The sequence below is a fragment of the Triticum aestivum genome, chromosome 4B, assembly GCF_018294505.1.
Source record: "Triticum aestivum cultivar Chinese Spring chromosome 4B, IWGSC CS RefSeq v2.1, whole genome shotgun sequence".
Lineage (NCBI taxonomy): Eukaryota > Viridiplantae > Streptophyta > Magnoliopsida > Poales > Poaceae > Triticum > Triticum aestivum.
In genome coordinates, this window is record NC_057804.1 from 285,299,335 (window position 1) to 285,305,217 (window position 5,883).

Consider the following 5,883-nt stretch of genomic DNA (forward strand, 5'->3'; position numbering starts at 1 on the left):
AGCACGTCTTCGAATCAAAATTCTTCTTCCTATCCATAAACCGTGTAACACCATACATAAGACGCTCTAAATGTGATGGGGGCTGGACTGGATTGATAAAGGATGCAGAGCCTTTTTTTTTTTTTGAAAGGAAAACGTAGTATTCCATTACTATACCTCACTGGCCGTATCGCCAGCAACAACATCTAATACAAACTGTGAAAAGTGGCCAATCCAGGTCTCATAACAGCCACTATCCAAACAGGCTCCCCTCGCAGCTAGCATGTGTGCTGCTTTATTACACACACGGTTACAGTATTCCACACTTACAACATTTAAGCCCACACACATCTGAAACTTTACATCTTTAAATAAAGTTCCTAAAGCTGAAAGATCATAGTTTTTACTTGTGATTGCTTCCTTCAGGATTGTAGAATCTGTTTCAAAAATCACCTGTTGGCAGCCCATTTGTGTAGCAATGATAGTTGCTTGCTGTATGGCCAAAGCTTCAGCATGTAGAGGACTAGAGACATGGTACAGGTTTCCTGCCCCTGCTGCCAGTAAAGTTCCTTGATCATTTCTAATGGCGAAACCCCAACCTCCTGAGTGTGATTTCTCTGTAAAAGCTCCGTCCGTGTTTATCTTGAGAATTTCTTTTGGAGGTGGCTTCCATTTATGTGGTTCTTGCTTGCCTATCCCTTCCTTTTTTGGCTTGCCCTTCATGCACATATTCAAATGATAATCAATTGAAGATGAAATTTCATATATACTTCTTATGGATTCACCATTATTAGCTTTGTTTCTTTCATGCCACCATAACCATAACAGCCAGCAGACTTTTAAACATTCATTTTCACTTAAGATGAAAATATCTTCTAAAACTCTCTCTGGTTCAGGGCACTGAACTAACTTTAGCCTGATGTGTTCAAGTAGGGATGCTCTCCACAGACTTTTAACTTTTTTGCATTTAAAGAAAAGGTGGCCACCATCCTCATCCATTCTATGACAGAGAGGGCATCGAGTATCAATAGGAATACCTTTTCCATGAAGTTTCGTGCGCAGGGGGAGGCTATAGGTCGCAATTCTCCATAAGAAATGCAACACTTTGTTTGGTAGCGGGAGTGCCCATAGCTTCTTCCAGTTGAAACTTGAGTTTTCCCCTTCTGCAATAGAAGTTGAAGTTAGTCCTGATAAATATTCTCTACCTGCACTATCTACAGCCACCTTATAAGCCGATTTTACAGAAAAAGCTCCTCTTTTATCATAATGCCAAGCTATGAAATCACATGTATCTTCTTGAATCGGTATTCGCAGGATGAGGCTTGTGTCCTCGGCCCAGAAGGTCTGATTCACCAACTGGATGTCCCTTTGATTTGTTATGGGGTTGATCAAATCAGCAACTTTCTCCACGAGTTGATTACCTTTCGGAGTAATGGGCCTCCGTGTCGTCCCTCTAGGTATCCACGGGTCGGTCCAGATTTTGATCGTTTCCCCATTTCCTACTCTCCATATTATTCCCTTTTTCAACAATTGAATTCCTTTCAGTAAGCTTCGCCATGTATAGGAGATACCTGCACATGGAGTAGCCTCAAGCATTGATCATTTGGGAAATATCTAGCAGCCAACACTTGGGAGCATAAGGATTGGGGGTTCTGTAGGATTCTCCATGCCTGTCTAGCCAACATGGCCGTGTTAAACAAATGCAGATTTCGAAATCCCAGACCCCCATCTTTTTTCGGTTTTGATAGCTTTTCCCAACTGACCCAATGGATTTTATTTGTTTTGTCCATTTGGCTCCACCAGTATCGTCCAATGAGAGCACTCAAGTCCTCGCAAAAAGTTTTGGTCAGGTCCAAACATGCCATAGCATACACTGGAATTGCCTGTGCTGCTGCTTTGATTAGTATTTCCTTCCCTGCTTTTGACAATAATTTCTCCTTCCATCCTTGTATCTTTTTCCAGACCTTCTCTCGAATATAGTTGAAAATCTTTACTTTTCCTTTCCCAATGTATGTAGGAAGGCCCAAGTATTTTCTGGTTAGGCCCTCTGCATTGATGCCCATGATCCTCTTCATATCGTTTTTCAGACCTTCATCCATATTTTGCTGAAAAATATTGATGATTTGTCTTTGTTTATCATTTGTCCAGAGCATTGTGTATGTGCTTAGTATCATGTTTACTTCTTGTGCTGCACCCTCGTTAGCCTCCATTAGCAATAGTGAATCATCCGCAAAAAGGAGGTGACTTACACTAGGAGCATTTCTACAAATTCTTATGCCTTTGAGCCTTCCATTTGCTTCAGCTTCATTCAACATTGCAGAGAAACCTTCAGCACAGATTAAAAAAAGGTATGGGGATAATGGATCTCCTTGGCGTAATCCCCTCTGAGGTACAATTACATCAGTTTTGCCCCTATTTACCTTAATTTGGTATTTGACAGTAGTTATGCACTTCATTACCAGTTGGACCCAATCCCTTCTAAACCCAAACTTTATCATCATGTCTTCGAGAAATTTCCATTCCACTCTGTCATATGCTTTGCTCATATCCAGCTTTAAAGCAGCAACACCTTTTGCACCGGATCTTCTTCTCTTGATAAAATGTGTTAGCTCATAAGCAAGCAAAATGTTATCTGAAATCATGCGGCCAGGTACAAATGCACTTTGGCTTGGAAAGATGATGTCAGGTAAAAGTAGTTTGAGTCTGTTTGTAATTACCTTTGATACCACTTTATATAGAACATTGCAAAGACTTATGGGTATTAGCTCTTTTACCTTTTCTGGTCTTGTTATTTTGGGGATCAGCACAATCATTGTATTGTTCCAGTCCTCTGGCATTTCTCCTCCATTTAGAACATGTAGTACCTCTCTTGTTACTTCGTTCCCCATGATACTCCAGAATCTTTTGAAAAAATTGCAGGCATACCGTTCAGAGCCGTTCAGAGCCTTGTTACTTCGTTCCCCACGATACTCCATTCAGAGCCTTTTTCTGAGCAGGCACAGATGAGGTAGTAGGAGGGAAGTGCGTGGTTGCATGGCAGCGGGTATGCAGGCCAAAAGACCTTGGTGGGCTGGGTATCATTGACCTACATAAACAAGGGATTGCCCTCCGGCTGCATTGGGAATGGCTGAAGCAAACAGATGACGATAAACCATGGCAGGGCCTTCAAGAGATTGTAGACAAGGAGGCATCGACGGTGTTCCAGAGCTTGATGCAATGGCGCATAGGAGATGGCGCGAAGATACTCTTCTGGAAGGATAGATGGATTGGAGGGGCGATAGTGAAGGAGCTGGCGCACAACTTGATGCCCAAGATCAAAACTCGGACAATCAACAGGCGAATAGCAAAGGACGGGCTGTATCTTCACGCTTGGATGAATGATATTGTGGGGGACATGAACACCGAGGACTTGGCGCAGTTCATAAGGCTTTGGGAGGCGCTGGTGGGCATCCAACTCCACCAGGGTTCGGAGGACGCACCGTACTGGGCCTGGAACGAGTCAGGCACTTACACAGCCTCCTCCGCTTACAAGATGATGTGTGAAGGAGGTATCAAGTTCCAGCCGGCGGCAGCCATATGGAAAAGCAAAGCATCACTCTCTTGCCAAATCTTTATGTGGTTGGCACTTCAGTACAGGCTATGTACATCGGATAGGAGAGCTCGACATAGCCTACAAGAAACAGCATCGCCATGCTTTCTCTACGAGCAAGAAGAAGACACTGTGGACCACATTTTGACTCATTGTGTGTTCGCTAGGCAGGTGTGGTACCTTTGCTTCGCTAAGACAGGGATTGATCTTGCCCTGCTACCGGATGGCAATGCTCCTCTGCAAGTTTGGTGGATGAGAGCCAGGAAGGCAGTGCCGAAGACCATGCGGAAGGACTTCGATTCATTTGTGATGCTCATTGCCTGGTGTTTATGGAAACAAAGGAACAATAGAGTATTTGGTAGGGCTGGCATCACGAATGAGCTAGGTACTGTGGAGTGCATCCTCAGAGAACGCAAACTGTGGGAGTTAGCCAGTAGGAGTGGAGTGTTACATTTTTGTGAGTAGTTCCTTAGGTGGCCATCGGAGATCGGGAGGGCGGACGCTTATGTGAAGTGGACGCCGCTTTGTAATCTCTTGTAAATGTTTCTTCATCTTCTATAAAGCTAAGGTACACCATTGGCGTACTCTCGATAAATGTGATACGCAAGACACGCTAAAGGACCCAAAATCCCACACGCGAGAGGGGGACCCGTCATGACGCGCAGTGGCTATGGTTGTCCTAAATTGACCTAATCGCCTCTAAAGCCTCAAGATCCGCTCACATCGAACACGAAGAACAACAAAGAACGAGAAATAACAAAATGAGAGGAAAGGAAGAAAGGCAAAGATAAAAAGGATAGATTGGTTGATCGATTGTGGTGGCGTCTGTCTGGGCTGAAGCTACTGATTCTCATATTCTAGGCACTCCAAAATTATAATCTCAAACAAACACATCAAATTGCCTAGAATCGATTCTAGAAAATTAACTACCAGGCAAGCCAAGCTGGAAACAACGATTTTGGTGATTCTGGTCGGTCTGCACTTTCCCATAAAAGAAAACTATTCATATTGAGCCCTTCATTGTTTTTAGTAAAAGTTGCAACAAAACTGCCACCCCAACCCCCATCTGAGTGAACCATCCCATCCACTTCTCTCTCGTCTCTCCTAAGCTATTCCTCTAGTCGCCAGCGCCTCTCACCCACCATGTCGTCATTGCTCGCCCATCCTCGGTAGTGACTTATCTGTAACGCCCCGGATTCGATGCGCCAGGTGTCCGCCAGTTATTCGCCGTTGTTGCCATGTCATTTGCTTGCGTGTTGCATTTTATCATGTCATCATGTGCATTTCATTTTGCATACGTGTTCGTCTCATGCATCCGAGCATTTTCCCCGTTGTCCGTTTTGCAATCCGGCGCGCCTATGTCCTCCGGCGTCCCCCTTTTTGTCTCTTGTTGTGAATGGGTGTTAAACGTTCTCGGAATGGACCGAGGTTTTCCAAGCGGCCTTGGTATACCACCGGTAGACCGCCTGTCAAGTTCTATGCCATTCGGAGGTTGTTTGGTACTTCAATGGTTAACCGGGTAACCGCAAAAGCCTCCTTCTCCTTGCAGCCCAACACCTCTCCAAGGTGGCGCAAAACCCATCTAACTCCCCTCCATGCTCTCGGTCGTTCGATCACGATCGTGTGGCCGAAAACCGCTCCTCATTTGGACTCTCCTAGCTCCCTCTACCTATAAAACTAGACCTCCCCCGAAATTTTCGGGTCATTCTACCCTAACCCTAGCAAAATCGCCCTCCGCTGCCACCGGACGCGTCCGCCCCATGCCGGACATGTCCGCGCCCGCGCCCGCAGCCAATCGTGGCTTGCCATGTGGCCGCCGCCGCCGCCCCCCTGCTCGCGGCCCGCTCGGCCAGCAGCCGGCCCCCGCGGCCCGGCCGCCGAGCGCCGTCGTCCGGTTCCTCCCGCCGCGGGCCCGCGCCCGTCCCGCTCCGCCGCGGAGTTCCGCCGCCGCTCTGCTCCGCCGGAACCTCACCGCGCCGCCCGCGGGCCTCCGCCTCGCTGTCCTTGCCAACCCTCCTCGCCTCCGGCCCGGTGGCCGTGCCGCCCGGCCCCTCGCCCCTCGCCGGCCCTCCCCGGGCCCGCGCCCGCAGCTCCGGCCGCCCCGCGCCAAGCTCCTCCGCCGGCCACCCTCCGGCCAGATCCGGGCCGGCGCCTCCCGGATCCGGTCGCCCCGGCCTCCCCTGTGCATCCTCCCACCGCCACCGGCCCCGTCCGCTCCGGCGAGGTCCGGCCGACCTCGGGAGTCGCGCCCGAACCCTAGATCCAAAACGAAGGTTGACCCTCGAAATCCCTGTCCCAGATTTTTGATATAATCA